The sequence below is a fragment of the Diabrotica virgifera genome, chromosome 5, assembly GCF_917563875.1.
Source record: "Diabrotica virgifera virgifera chromosome 5, PGI_DIABVI_V3a".
Taxonomy (NCBI): Eukaryota; Metazoa; Arthropoda; class Insecta; order Coleoptera; family Chrysomelidae; genus Diabrotica; species Diabrotica virgifera.
In genome coordinates this window covers 74,509,591-74,526,265 of record NC_065447.1, presented here as the reverse complement: position 1 = coordinate 74,526,265, position 16,675 = coordinate 74,509,591, and positions in this window count along the sequence as shown.

Here is a 16,675-nt window from a genome sequence, read left to right as displayed (position 1 = left end):
TTATTAATAATAAATGAGTTATAAACAAGTAAACAGCTAAACTACACATTTTTAAACGAGCTATAAAATAAGGATATGATCAGCGAATTGGTATGGCTGCGGTGTTGGTCATTGGTCACAGCAAATGCATGTTGGGAATCGAACAGGATAACTAAACGGGGCCCACTCTGAGTGGACTTTTTAATTTTTTTTATTTTACTTTTTTATTTTATTAATAATAAATGAGTTATAAACAAGTAAACAGCTAAACTACACATTTTTAAACGAGCTATAAAATAAGGATATGATCAGCGAATTGGTATGGCTGCGGTGTTGGTCATTGGTCACAGCAAATGCATGTTGGGAATCGAACAGGATAACTAAACGGGGCCCACTCTGAGTGGACTTTTTAATTTTTTTTATTTTACTTTTTTATTTTATTAATAATAAATGAGTTATAAACAAGTAAACAGCTAAACTACACATTTTTAAACGAGCTACGATACAGTGTGTTCAGAATAAAAGTTACAAAGTATTTATTATGTTTGTAATAAACGCATCTTCCATTATTCCAACATTATGAAAAAGTACTAACTGTTATCATATTCATTTTATTATGTATAATATACAATATATTCGTAGATTATGAGAATGAACTTTTTTGATTTAAAAAATAAAAAAATTTGGCTGGCGAAGGATTCGAACCCACGCCGCCTCCGATGTATCCATCACATAACGTGCATAATATTATACAATTATACACTATAAAAAATATATACAGTATGGTCACATAATACACCAACGACCATTGGTGTATTCTGTGGTATGGTGCAAATGAAAGAATGCATTTATTTATTCGTGAAAGGACCATTTTGTCATGTCTCGCAGGAATATGTTACTGTGAATCTAATAATTATTACTGCCTATACAGGGTGATTCATTAAGAATGTCCAATCTCTGAGTTGTAGATTCTAGACCTCAAAATATTAAGATTTAACCCAAATCACTTAGATAAAATGTGGCTCGTTACTGAGTTACAGGGTGTTCTATTTAAAAATTTAATAACCATTTTTACCCAGTACTTTAAAACTATTTGACATATCCTTGTCATACTTTGCAGAAAGTGTAGTTGCCGTACACCCTACCAAATTATGATAAACAAATGTTTCTGGCTACTACCAGAGGCGTACGACAGGGGACAGTGCATGGTTTACCCTTCCCAAATTCTACGCCACTGGCGAAATTGCTATTTTAGCACAATATTTCGATTTTTCAATACTTTCTATGTAAATAATATACTCTTCATTCGTAACTTTAAGGTCATTAGTTTTCGAGATATTTGAAGTTGAAAATGAAACTTTACAGTTATTTTGATTAATGTATTGTGCCCCTTCATTTTTAACTTCAAATATCTCGAAAACTAATGATTTTATCGATACGAATGAGGAGTATATTATTTGCATAGAAAATATTGGAGAATCTAAAAATTATGCTGAAATGGCAATTCCATCAGTGGCGTAGAATTTGGGAAGGTTCAACCATTCATTTTCCCCTGTACGCCTTTGGTAATAGCCAGAAACGTTTATTTAACATAAATTAGTAATGTGTGCAGTACCTACACTTTTTGTCAAGTATGATATGGCAATTTCAAATACTTTTAAAGTACTGGGTACAAATAATTTTTAAATTTTTAAATCAAACATCCCTATTACATAAATATTAACTATTCAGTATTTTAAATTTTTCAGATTTGTATCCAGTATTTTAAAAGTATTTGATATATCCTTATCATACTTAGAAGATAGTGTAGATACTGTACAACCTACTAAAATATGTTAAATAAAACTTGCTGGCTAGTACCAGAGGTGTACGACAGGGGAAAGTGAATGGTTGACCCTTCCCACATTCTACGCCACTGGCGGAATTACCATTTTATTGCAATTTTTCGATTCTCCAATACTTTCTGTGCAAATAATATACTCTTCATCCGTACCGATAAAATCATTAGTTTTCGGGATATTTAACCTTTAACTTACACGCGCTGGGGTCTTTTGTACGCCGGATATAAGAATTCTACTGCAAATATATTTAAAAATTTAATTTTTGACCTTGTTTATCTCTCTAACCTATCACTGGAATGTTCTTTACAATTTGGTTTTAGTTTCGTTATAATCGGAGTTCTGGAAAGATCGTAATTTATAGTTTATTATTTGTTGTTTCCGGTGGTGGACTATATACGCCACAATTATATTAATATAAGTCGTAATATAAGGACATATTTCAATTGTTTTTTAGTCATTATGGCACAAAATATATTTTTCTTTATAAACAATACTTTTTCTCCTGTAAAAAATCACATTTCAAAAAATTTTTTATTAGCAATTTTATTTATCATGGAATCCAGTTATTCCATGATTCCAGTTATAAATCCCAATTGGCTTACTGAGAAGGAACTCCAAGTATTCACTGATGCCGAATAAGGTTTATAACAAACAACTAAGTGTATTTTTTCAAAAAAAAAATAAACAGATCCGCCGTCTTTAAGTGTATTATCTTGTGGCGTATAAAGTACGCCACGCGTGTAGTTATGTTATAACTTGATGCACGGGTAGTTAAAGGTTAAAGTTAAAAATGAAGGAGCACAATACATTAATCAAAATAGCTATGCCGTTTGTTTTTCAACTTCAAATATCTCGAAAACTAATGACTTTAACGTTACGAATGAAGAGTATATTACTTACATAGAAAGTATTGGGAAATCGAAATATTGTGCTAAAATAGCAATTTCGCCAGTGGCGTAGAATTTGGGAAGGGTCAACCATGCACTTTCCCCTGTCGTACGCCTCTGGTAGTAGCCAGAAAAGTTTATTTATCATAATTTAGTAGGATGTACAGTACCTATATTTTCTGCCAAGTATGACAAGGATATGTCAAATAGTTTTAAAGCCCTGGGTAAAAATAGTTATTAAATTTTTAAATAAAACACCCTGTAACTAAGTAACCAGCCACATTTTATTTAAATGATTTGGGTTAAATCTTAATATTTTGAGGTCTAGAATCTACATCTCAATGATTGGACATTCTTAATGAATGACCCTGTATATTCCAATATTGCCTTAACATAATTTTGAATTCATTAGGGCTCTTAAACTGTCTAATTTTTATTCCCTTTGATATTCTGGCATTGATTTATCTTTTCCAGCTTTATTATAGCTTTTATCACTTACATACCGCACACTAAAATATTTTTCTTCTTTTTTCGTCTCTCCCTCCCATGATCGTATATTTATATTTGGTGTTGTCTTCATTTACCTCCAATCCGAATTTCTGTGCTCTTCAATAATTTTCTTCACAACTCTTCTTAATTCTGTTGCGGGTCTTGCTAGGATCATTAGATCATCAGAAATTCAATACATATTTTAATACAACAAAAAATATAATTCAGTTTTCTACATCCTAAAATATCTATGGAAAATTGTTCTTTCAAGTTAAACCAATTAAGGTATGAAACTAAAATAAACTTTTCAGTGATCTATAAATAGGACGCTTGCCTATAATAGGTTAAATGAACTTTTGATCTTCTTAGTTGTATTTCACTTTTTCTCATTTAGGTAGATGTTCATGTCGAACTCCATGATTCAAGAATCGAATCCAGTGGCGTAGCTGAAGATTCGGGGGCCCCCCCGCGACAATTTTTGTGGGCCACCGTATTATAAACATAACGACAACTAATACCAGTATAATTACTAAACTACCTATGTGTAAATGACAATATTTGGCTTTTCCTTAATAAGTCTTTATCAGTTAGTGTTAATAGATTTTTTGGAAATAGACATGAAAACCTATTATAGATACATTCTCTTAATGCGACAAACCTCTTACTAAGTTGTTGCAATATTATGTATATCCATGTATATCTAAATTTTCATTGAAGACATTAACTTCAAAACTGTTTTTGTCGCAGCTGAAGTTATTTTTTCGTCGCAGCTGAGCTCATCGTAAAATTTTTTATACGTTTTATCCGTTTATTTTTAAATTCCGGTATGGTATAGTACCCCACTATTCTGCTACTCCTGCTGCTTTTGCTAAAATCTCGGAAAACGAATTTCTCATTTCTCGAAGATTAGCACGAGTTTTTTCAAAAAGTTGAAGGCGACCGTTAACTCTGCCGTTTTAGATTGCAAAAATTTTGATGTTAGATTAATAAAGTTAAGTATTTTAGATTGAATGGTAATCTTAACGGCAAATTCAAAATTATTCATATGCTCTTATAATGTATTACCTTCTAATTTTTTATCGTTTTTTTAGATAGCAATGAAATTTTCGTTAAAGATTTCATTTTTTGTCAGAAAGCTCGAAGCAAAGCCATAACAGCATTGTTCCGGAAACGCGTATTTAAAATCTATTAAATATTAGCGCGCCATACATTGAACTTGTCGATTCGTTGTTCCATTTTTATTGGCCTGACGGGCGAGAAATTGTCCTCGTCTCGTCAACTCGCTAAAAAATGTATCGCCAGTACCCTGACTCAATTAGAGTTGTAGACATATATTATGTGTGGTTAAAAATTTGTAGACCATACGTAAAAATTGTATTTTGTTGTTTTGAATAAGTGTTTTTAATCATTTATTGTTTCTTAACTCCTTTATTTTATACAGGAGTAAATACAAAATTTCACCTAACTGTTCAGTTTGTAGTAGACTATATTGGAGTCTACTTATTGTATTTGTGATTTTATTACCGCCAAATTCAGCGAAGAACTAACAGATTTGTGGTGTTTGGGCTAAGTTTGAGCCGTGGCCGTTCGAGACCAGCAGATTACTTCGACCAGCAGAAGTTCCTTGACTTGAAACCAGCCACCGTGAAGTGCAATAATGGGACTATGGTAGCTATACAAAACTTTTTGAGTAAACATTTTCAAATAAATTTACATTCATAGACATTTTGAATTTTGACTCCATATTCAGTAAACGTTTAGATTGGTTCTTTTTTTTTAATTTAATTATTGTTTTATTTTGTAACCTTTTTTTTATCTAGGATAATTAAACCTTTACTTTCTCAACTCGCTTTATTAATTTAATCTTAGTTAAAGGATTAGATATAACCTTTTACCACCTCTTTATGGGGTGTGATTTTTGAACCAAAGCGTTGGTAACTAACATACAGTCCACAGAGGTCAGTGGGAGCTTATTTAGTCATTAACAAATTGGGAATTTAACCCCCAGTTTGTCCATGGTCCTTCGAGCCGGATCTAAACGTTAGAGTTTGAGAAATAGTACAGGTTTTATATCCAATTTTCAATTTATACTTATTTTATATTTTGGTTGATAAAAATGGATGAAGCAACGGCTCGTTCAAAGAAAAAGACGGGTAAATCGAATATTACTCGCGTAGAAACTTGGATTCGTGATCATTTAGATCAAATAAATAGTAAATTTGCAATAGCCGTGAAACTAGATATGCTAAAAGAAGCATTTCATAATTTTAATGACAGTTATAACTACTTAGAAGGCACATTGCCCGATGGAGGCAAATTAGAAACGCGAGAAGAGACAGACGCGCTTTATTTGGGGTGTTTTGACATTTTAAGCACGAAACTAGATTTATTGTCTAAAGATAGTTTAGATTTAGAGTCAGTTAGCACAAGCTCAACAAAAAATGTATCGCCAGTAGCCGTTAGACTTCCGGAGTTTTCAATCCACCCGTATTCAGGTAAAATAACGGAATGGGACTCGTTTTTTCAAATATTCGATATAACAATTTTAAAAAATGATTCATTATCAGATATTCAAAAACTGATGTATTTAAAATCTTATGTTAGAGGTGAGCCGGCTAAATTAATATCAAATTTTCCGGTTGTTGCAAAAAATTTAAAGTTAGCTTTGGATACTCTAGTAATAGAGAGGTATGGAAATAAATATAATTTGACTAAAACATTATTTTTGGAACTACTTGATTTTAAACCGGTACCACAAAATGCAAATCACATACAACTTAGAGATTTATATATTCATGTGTCTAATAAACTTAAAGCTTTGGATAATTTAAATCTAACTGATAAGGATAAATTAGATTGGATACTTATATTGTTAGTAGAACAAAAACTTGATATTAGAAATATTAGATAATAAAAGGTACAAATAATAGTAAACAAACTATTTATTTTAACCGAAAAACCGTAATATTACAATATACAAAGAAATTAAGATACGTGTTTCTACAACGAGATATTATTCTAGACTACTGTATCGAACGCAGAACTAACACTAACATACAGTTCTGACATTCACATCCCTTGTAACATGTGCAACCTTAGGTAAGAGTTTATCGCCCTAATGCATTCGGAGAATTGGCCCACCCATGAAGGAAGACCCCACATGTGTATTATAACACTTAACAAAAATAATAAAGTTGAATTCCAACATCCCCTCGCAACTAAAATTATTTTTGAATTAGTCAAACAGACCCCCTTTACTACTTAAGTACTCTAACTTAACCCTATTCAGCGGCTTAGTCAACATATAGTCTATCATATCCTCGGTAGGACAATACCTAAAGTTAACAACCCCTTTTTCTATATAACTAATTCCGGCTCTAAACCCACAAATTCCTTTATAACCTGTTTTAACCAAATTGCTTCCTGACATCCTTCAGCCAATGTTATGTACTCTGCTTCAGTTGATGATAGAGACACGCAATTCTGTTTTCTACATCCCCAATTTATAGGCGAACCCCGTAATAAAAATATATACCCGCTATTTGATTTTCTGTTCCCCTTGTCTTCTGCCCAGTCAGCGTCTGCATAGCCGTATAATGCACTATCTGTCCCTTCTTGTCCTAAAATAAGCTTTTTATATTTACTTTTATTTAAATATCTTAACGCCTTCTTTGCTTCGTTCCAATCTACTTCATTTGGATTTTTATTCTGTTGGCTTAGTATGGTGACGCTTGCCAATATATCCGGTCTAGTATTTACCGCAATATATAATAAACCACCAATCAATTGTTGATATATTTCACTGTTTTTCACCGGCTTTTCTCTGCTAGGCTTATAGTATCCAACATCCAGCGGTATATTGAACTCTTTTCCATCTTTCATCATAAACTTGTTCAGCAATTTGTCAATACAACTGGCCTGATTTAAACTACATATCCCTTTATCGCACATTTCAATCTTGCTACCTAAATAATCTTGTAATAATCCCAAACTCCTTATATAAAAATTACATTTTAGTTTCTCTTCAAATATATCAATTATTACCTGTGAATCCTTTGCTGCTATTAAAATGTCATCCACGTATATAAGTACGTAAACCCTTTCATGGTTTATTACCTTGATATATATAAATATATATCAATATTGCTTTTACAAAAAATTTTCCGTAATGACGTGATTTTCTCTTGCATAGCTTGCTTCCAGTTTTCACTATCACTTCTTTCAAGCGCTTCTTTAAAGTTTCTTGGTTCTTCTTCTTGGAATTTTGTCAACTTTGCTACGTAGCGCTCAGGTGGGATACCTTTATTTATTCTGCTAGATCTACGATCACCTGAATTCTCTATATCGAGATCTGTATCTAATTGATAGTTAGAATCACCGTCATCGTCATGGGATTCTTCCCAACTTAAGCTCTCATACGTGTTAGATGTGTCCGTAGAATTTTCTATTTCCTCCGTGTTTTCAAAATTTGCAACCTCTCTGTCTTCTACGTCGTTTGGCTCTATTTTTTCCCGTTCCATCATGGACCCAATGGATATTTCCTCACTTTTTGCCTCCTTTTTCTCGACGCATATATTTCTCTTGGAAAACACCACACTACGGCTAATTGTAATACGTTCTGTATCTACATTTAACAATCTATACGCTTTTGATTCATCAGAGTAACCTACAAATATCAGTGACTCACCTTTTGGATCAAATTTATCCTTCATTTTTTCTTTGGGAATGTGGCTATAAACCGTAGACCCAAATATTTGCAAATTCGACACATTCGGTGTTACTTTATGCCACAATTCATAGGGCGTTTTTTCTTTCGACTTAGTAGGTAATCGATTTTGCAAATAATTGGCTGTCACTATCGCTTCCCCCCAAAATTTCTTTGCTAAACCCGCATCGATTAACATACACCTAGCCATTTCAACTAGAGATCGATTCTTTCTTTCTGCAACCCCGTTTTGTTCTGGAGAGTACCCCGCTGTATATTGAATTTTTATACCTTTACCCTTTAAAAATTCCCTTAAATTATTATTTACGTACTCGCCACCCCTATCCGACCTAATTACTTTTGGAACCCTACCTAACTGATTACTCGCAAATTCTATAAACTCTTTTATACATTTTACCGCTTCATTTTTATGATTTAATAAATATATAGTTGTATATCTAGAAAAATCATCAATTAAAGTCAAAATATAACGTTTACCCCCTGGAGTAACAGTCTTCATGGGCCCGCAAATATCCGAATGTAATAAGTCAAGAATATTAAATGTATTGCTATGAGAAAATTTTGGAAAACTCTTACGTAAAATTTTACCTTTCATACAGCATTCACAAGTTTCCCTAATCCTACAGTCTGTCATATCAATCCCGACTGCCATTTTCTTTTCCATTAAGTGTTTGACTGCATCCATGTCCCTGTGTCCAAACCGTCTATGTCATGCATGTTGACAGTTGCTGGAGTGCTCCACAGCACTCAATCCATGGTCCACAGTTGAAAGTTTGTATAAGTCCGGTGAAGGCACCGCACCCGCGACGACTTTTCCGTGTAAAGCGATTTTACACTCGTTTTTATCGAATTGCACATTATGTCCCGCACTTGTTAGCTTTTTCACCGAAAGCAGATTTGAGTCTAATCCCGGCACATACAACACTTCGTCGATTTTTAAATTTTCCACTCCCGATCCAGTCACGCACTCAATAAGTCCTGTCCCTATACCCTGAACCTCGGAGGATTGCCCTTTCTCCGCCAAACTTACAACGCCTTTTCTGCTACCGTCAAATTGGGTATAGAATCCTTTGTAATTAACCATGTGGCTCGAAGCTCCTGAGTCCACATACCACGAAGCAGAATCCCTTTTTCCGTCCCTTGAGCTATAATTGACCATAAAACATGCATCATCAGTACCTTCAGTGACTTTATTGGCCTTTTCCTTCTTAAACGCTTTGTACTTAAAGCAATCTCGTTTAAAATGGCCCTTCCGGTTACAAAAATAACACTGCCTTGCTTCTGCCCTTGCAGTACCATTATTTTTGTTACCCTCGTATACTGACTTCATCACCGACTCATCCTGATTTCTTCCCAAAGCTCCCTGACGTCTCCTGTACTCATCTATTAATTTACTCGTAAAAAATTCTAGAGTAAATTCACTCGATGGCCTACTTTCCAGCGCTGTAATCAAAAAACTGTATGAGTCTGGAAGACTTCCCAGCAAAATTCCTGCTGAGAACGATTCTAGGAATAAACTAATGTGTGCTTCCATATCACCATTCTCCTCTAGCGATAGCCTACAGATTTGCTTTAACAAAAACACCATACTAGACAAACTTGATTTCTGATGATACTCCCTTAGCGCTATCCACGCATCGCGCGCGAATTCCCTGTTCCGGATATGCACTAATTGATTAACGTCAACAAGTAAGGCTATAGTTGACAAAGCCTTATCATTTTGTTTTTTCCAAGAACTGCTTCGATCTGCTTCTAATGGTAACTCACTCGAAACTATTTCCCATAGATCAGCATTGATGAGTAACATTTTCACTAAATAACTCCAAGATTGATAGTTCTTGCCGTTCAACTTTTCGACGTTATATTTCGCACTCTCCGCCATTATGTATTCGGTTAACACGAAAATTTCGCGACTGTACACTTTTAATTATTATCTTAATACAGGTGAGCTAACAACGTAACTGAGCCCAGAACCTATTAAAAATAGTAGATAATAAAAGGTACAAATAATAGTAAACAAACTATTTATTTTAACCGAAAAACCGTAATATTACAATATACAAAGAAATTAAGATACGTGTTTCTACAACGAGATATTCTTCTAGACTACTGTATCGAACGCAGAACTAACACTAACATACAGTTCTGACATTCACATCCCTTGTAACATGTGCAACCTTAGGTAAGAGTTTATCGCCCGAATGCATTCGGAGAATTGGCCCACCCATGAAGGAAGACCCCACATGTGTATTATAACACTTAACAAAAATAATAAAGTTGAATTCCAACACTTGATAGCGCTACGCTAAGGTCTTTGGAGTTTTCACGGTAACAAAAGGCAGAAGTTACCTTTGAGAAATTTTTAAATAAAATTCAGGAAAGAGCAACACATCTCGAAAATTTAGTACCGGTTAAGCATTCTGATGCATCTACATCGAATGCTCCCACTTATAATAGAATGAATAATAGAGTTTTATCTGCCACAGACAGTGGAAAAATATCGTGTAACTTCTGTTCATTACAGAATCATTTAATTTGCGACTGTAGAAAATTCAAAAAATTGTCGGTCTCTGATAGATTTAAATTTGTTAAAACAAATAAACTTTGTATTAATTGCCTTGAAGGCCAACATTACGTCACAGCCTGTCCCAGTAAAAAATCTTGCGTAGTATGTCAAAAAAAATCATGCGACATTATTACATTTTTCAAAGAGATCGTTGTCGCCTTGTTCCCAATTAGAAACATTAAATTCTTCTCCGAGCCTCGCAAACGATAAAAATGTTAGTACAATGGTAATAACGCGAGTATCGAATTTACGACTTTGACAATGTCTAATAAAAATTCGGTTGTCCTGTTGGGAACTATAAATGTTTTCTTATATTCAAAATATGGTTGTAAAATTTCGGTCAAAGCGTTAATTGATCCGGGTAGTCAATTATCTTTTATAACCGAAGAGCTTGCAAATAGATTAAAATATCCTACGCAGGAAAAGAATATGTCGATTTATGGTTTAGGAATTAGTTTAACGAGGTCACAAAAGACGGTCAATATCGTAATAAATTCGTCGGTAAATTCAGAAAAAATGAGAATGTCTTGTGGTATTGTGAGCAAAATAACAAATCCATTACCGCAATTTGAAATTGATAGTAAAAAACTTTGCATTCCCTCTCATTTTGTTTTGGCAGATTCTCAATATTACGTGACGTCGGATATACATTTGTTGATTGGAGCAGATTATTGCTATCAATTATTGGTAGATGGTATGCACCACATGGGAGAAAACATGCCAACCCTTCAAAATTCAAGAATGGGATGGATTATAGCCGGTACAATACCAACTTCGTTTATAAAAAACATAGGCGTAACCAGGATGATCCTAAGGGGTGGGTTAACTACTGGAAAGGGGGTACAACTACAGGAAGGTCTCTGAGGGGTATGGTGTTAAGCGTATAGAGCTCAAAGTCAATCCCAATGGGGGGGTTATAACCCCCAAAACCACCCCCCGGTTACGCCTATGATAAAAAACCCTTCGAGTAAGAATTCACATGCACCTCACGCATGTTTTGGAACTAAACAACTGGAGTCTATTCACACAAGTGAAGATGCATCACCATGCGTTTCATTGTGTATCTCTTCGGGAAATTCTGAGACTCTCGAGCACATTGTACAAAAATTTTGGTGCACTGAGGACGTTCCGAGAGAGAAGCCAAGTTTGAACTCCGATGAATTAATAGCGGAGAAAATATTTGTAGATAGCACAGTTGTACTTCCAGATGGAAGATATCAAGTAGATATGCCTTTTCGTACTCCTAACCCTTTTGGAAAGTTAGGAGATTCGCTGGCTATGGCTAAAAACCGTTTCTTTAATCTAGAAAAGAAGTTAGGTAAAAATAAACCTCATTTCGACGAGTATAAATCGGTTATTAACGAATATTTGCAACTAGATCACGCCAAAGTGATTCCCTTGAAAAAATATAATAAAAATTTTAATAAATATTTTTTGGAAAAGACTAAGTTTTCACTCTAATGGCATATAACATATCCCACCAGAATGAAAACAATGGGAACCTTCTCTGGTTACACCTCCGAGGCTTCTACAATTTGCAAGCCATACGGATGCTGAGACTAAGGAAGATGAGGGAATTCTACAATTTACAATTCACGTCACATCTGCTCAGCGCGGTAAAGTTCCAACGAGACTGGTTCCCTTCATACTCCACACAGAGTAAATGTAAATCAAAAATGAAAAATTGTATTGAGCGTGAATTGTAAATTGTAGAATTCCCTCATCTTCCTTAGTCTCAGCATCCGTATGGCTTGCAAATTGTAGAAGCCTCGGAGGTGTAACCAGAGAAGGTTCCCATTGTTTTCATTCTGGTGGGATATGTTATATGCCATTAGAGTGAAAACTTAGTCTTTTGCTAGCAGTTGCCGCTAGGGCATCTATGCCATTTCGTTCGTTGCAATTCGGGACTGCACGCTGGGGTTTGTTTTGGTTGGATCAGGGAGAGCAGCATATGTGCCTCCTGATGAGAGACTAATAAGTTTCGAAACCGGTAGAGGTGCTTGCAGCACTCTCTGATTGGACTGGAATATGGTTCGGCTGTATTTTCGTTTTGCAACGAAATTGAAAATGGTTATTCATTTTTGATTTACATTTACTCTGTGTGGAGTATGAAGGGAACCAGTCTCGTTGGAACTTTACCGCGCTGAGCAGATGTGACGTGAATTGTAAATTGTAGAATTCCCTCATCTTCCTTAGTCTCAGCATCCGTATGGCTTGCAAATTGTAGAAGCCTCGGAGGTGTAACCAGAGAAGGTTCCCATTGTTTTCATTCTGGTGGGATATGTTATATGCCATTAGAGTGAAAACTTAGTCTTTTGCTAGCAGTTGCCGCTAGGGCATCTATGCCATTTCGTTCGTTGCAATTCGGGACTGCACGCTGGGGTTTGTTTTGGTTGGATCAGGGAGAGCAGCATATGTGCCTCCTGATGAGAGACTAATAAGTTTCGAAACCGGTAGAGGTGCTTGCAGCACTCTCTGATTGGACTGGAATATGGTTCGGCTGTATTTTCGTTTTGCAACGAAATTGAAAATGGTTATTCATTTTTGATTTACATTTACTCTGTGTGGAGTATGAAGGGAACCAGTCTCGTTGGAACTTTACCGCGCTGAGCAGATGTGACGTGAATTGTAAATTGTAGAATTCCCTCATCTTCCTTAGTCTCAGCATCCGTATGGCTTGCAAATTGTAGAAGCCTCGGAGGTGTAACCAGAGAAGGTTCCCATTGTTTTCATTCTGGTGGGATATGTTATATGCCATTAGAGTGAAAACTTAGTCTTTTGCTAGCAGTTGCCGCTAGGGCATCTATGCCATTTCGTTCGTTGCAATTCGGGACTGCACGCTGGGGTTTGTTTTGGTTGGATCAGGGAGAGCAGCATATGTGCCTCCTGATGAGAGACTAATAAGTTTCGAAACCGGTAGAGGTGCTTGCAGCACTCTCTGATTGGACTGGAATATGGTTCGGCTGTATTTTCGTTTTGCAACGAAATTGAAAATGGTTATTCATTTTTGATTTACATTTACTCTGTGTGGAGTATGAAGGGAACCAGTCTCGTTGGAACTTTACCGCGCTGAGCAGATGTGACGTGAATTGTAAATTGTAGAATTCCCTCATCTTCCTTAGTCTCAGCATCCGTATGGCTTGCAAATTGTAGAAGCCTCGGAGGTGTAACCAGAGAAGGTTCCCATTGTTTTCATTCTGGTGGGATATGTTATATGCCATTAGAGTGAAAACTTAGTCTTTTGCTAGCAGTTGCCGCTAGGGCATCTATGCCATTTCGTTCGTTGCAATTCGGGACTGCACGCTGGGGTTTGTTTTGGTTGGATCAGGGAGAGCAGCATATGTGCCTCCTGATGAGAGACTAATAAGTTTCGAAACCGGTAGAGGTGCTTGCAGCACTCTCTGATTGGACTGGAATATGGTTCGGCTGTATTTTCGTTTTGCAACGAAATTGAAAATGGTTATTCATTTTTGAAATATTTTTTGCCTCATTTCGCAGTCATACGCGAAGACAGTATTTCGACTAAAGTTAGAATTGTTTTCGATGCTAGTGGGAAAACCTCTACCGGTCTCTCACTAAACGATATAATGCTAAAGGGGTATCAGGTACAACCTAACTTGTACGATATCTTATTACGATTTCGCACTTTTAAATTTGTTTTAATAGGAGATATTGAAAAAATGTTTAGGCAAATAAAAGTTAATCCAAATCAAACATTTTTGCTAAATATTTTATGGAGAAATAACGTTAGTGAACAACTATCGTGTATAGAGATGCAAAGATTAACATTCGGCACGAATTGCGCGCCCTTTTTGGCTACTAGAGTACTAAAAGATATCGCAAATAAAAATCAAGCGAATTATCCTTTTGTTTCGCACATTTTAACAGAACAAACGTATATGGATGACATCTTGGCGGGTTGTGATTCTGTTAGTGAATTGAATAAGCTAAATAATGACTTAAGTACAGTGCTTAATGGATCTGGATTTACATTGCACAAAATTGTTTCAAACTTTACTGAGTTGTTACAAAAGGATCAGAATGTTTCAAACAGTTTCGAATTACAGAACATAGATCTGTCAAAGGAACACTCTAATAAGGTGCTTGGTTTAAGATATAATCCAGCTACTGATGTTTTGAGCTTTGTAGTACCGGAAATTGCGGAAAGTAAACCGATCACTAAGAGGAAGATTTTGTCGTTGGTTGCTCAATGTTTTGATCCATTAGGTTTGTTGACACCATTTATCGTTAGAGGAACAATTTTAATACAAAAGCTTTGGTTATTGAAAATTGGTTGGGATTCGGAAATCACAGAACCGCATTTGTTAAGGATTTGGGAAGAGTTTTGCTCGGACTTTATTCAATTAAAAACAATAAGTATTCCTCGTTACGTTTTAACAAATTCAGACACTTGTAAAATAGAATTGGATGTGTTTTGTGACGCAAGTGAAGCGGCATATGCAGCAGTTGTATATATGAGAACGATTTACAGTAATGAATAAATCTCTTCGGTATTAATTACGTCAAAATCACGAGTCGCACCTTTGTTAAAAATGACGATTCCCAGATTAGAGTTGTGTGCAATAAGTTTGGGTACGCAGTTGGCTAGTTCTCTTATAGATATTTTTAAGGATCGTGTTAGGATTGACGAATGTCATATATGGTCGGATTCAGAGATAGCTTTATATTGGGTTAATTCAAGTTCGTCAAGGTGGAATGTTTTTGTGGCAAATCGGGTAGCAGCTATACAGTCAATAGGGAAAAGTTTTCTTTGGCATCATGTTAAATCTAATTGGAACCCAGCAGACTTGCCTAGTAGGGGTGTAGTAGTGAAAGAGCTGTTGGTCCCTTCCAGTGTTGCCAATCGGCGAATAATTATCCGATTTGCGTACCTTTTTGAGAGTTGTCGTATCTTCTTCGTACCTTTAAATAAATCGGATATTTGCGTATATTTTTCAGTGTATCTACCATCTACTAAATCTTTCTCATCCATATATTGCCAACACCAACAACACATTAATTTTCTTTGGTTCCACCCAAATTTTAATACTAGATGAATGTTAGTGACATCCGACATCCGATACTTTTCATCTTTTGACAAAAGGGACATGTGCCAATTCTTTTGTTTAGAATTTAAATGCACAATTGCCTCCACTTAAGGCTTACTATACTAATCCAATTCAAATTTCAGAAACCGTCTGCCCTCCGATGTTATTTATGAGTTTTTAGTTTTTAGTCTTTAGAAAGCTAATTCACGCACGATTTAGTTTTATTTTCATTTTATGTAGTGCAGTGCTTAAGTAAACGTTTGTTTGAAATAATCTTTAAACGTATTCATTTTTTTCGAATCCTGAGAAAACTAATAAATATTTTTAAAAAATTTGAACGCAGAATGAAAGATTACATTATTACCGAGGGCCGAAAGTCACTTAGAATAAACAAAATGTTTCTTTTGAATGAGATATTTGATATTAAAAATCACACTCAATATTCCCTTTTTCTTTCAGCCCTGTAACTCATTATAATAAAAATTATCTTCAGGGATTTTCGGCCCTCGGTAATAATGTAATATTTCATTCTGCGTTTAAATTTTTAAATACTACTTATTAGCTTTCTTAGAACTCGAAAAAAATAATTCATTTTAAAAGCATTGACCAAAATTTTGCGCCTATGCTGTTAATGTAGCTGTAGTTTTTTTTGTATTGATTTATTTATTATTTATTTTTCTAGTACCTAGTTTTAGGTAGTTATTACGTTTTAATAAAATAATATTTAAAAGTGTTTTTTTTTACTTAAATAATTATAATAAATATAACGATCCAAATAATGAAATATTTAGATTTATTTATTTATTTAGAATTTAACACTTACGATAATACAAAATACGAATAATATAATAATAGTAAGTAAATAGTATTTACATACATGAATTAGGTAATCAGCTAGGATACGAGATTTTCATCTATAAACGAAATTTTTTAAACTGTGAAACAGAGAATCCAGCAGATTAAAGGGCCAGTTGTTCGAACGCTAATCAGAAATGGAATCAACTGATCATTATCAAATATTTAATTACTGTCAATGTCAACTTTGATTGGGTTGCTGAAAACATACTTGATTACAATTATGAGATTAATTGATTAATTAATTAATTATGTTAATAATTGTTACGTTAATTGATAATTAA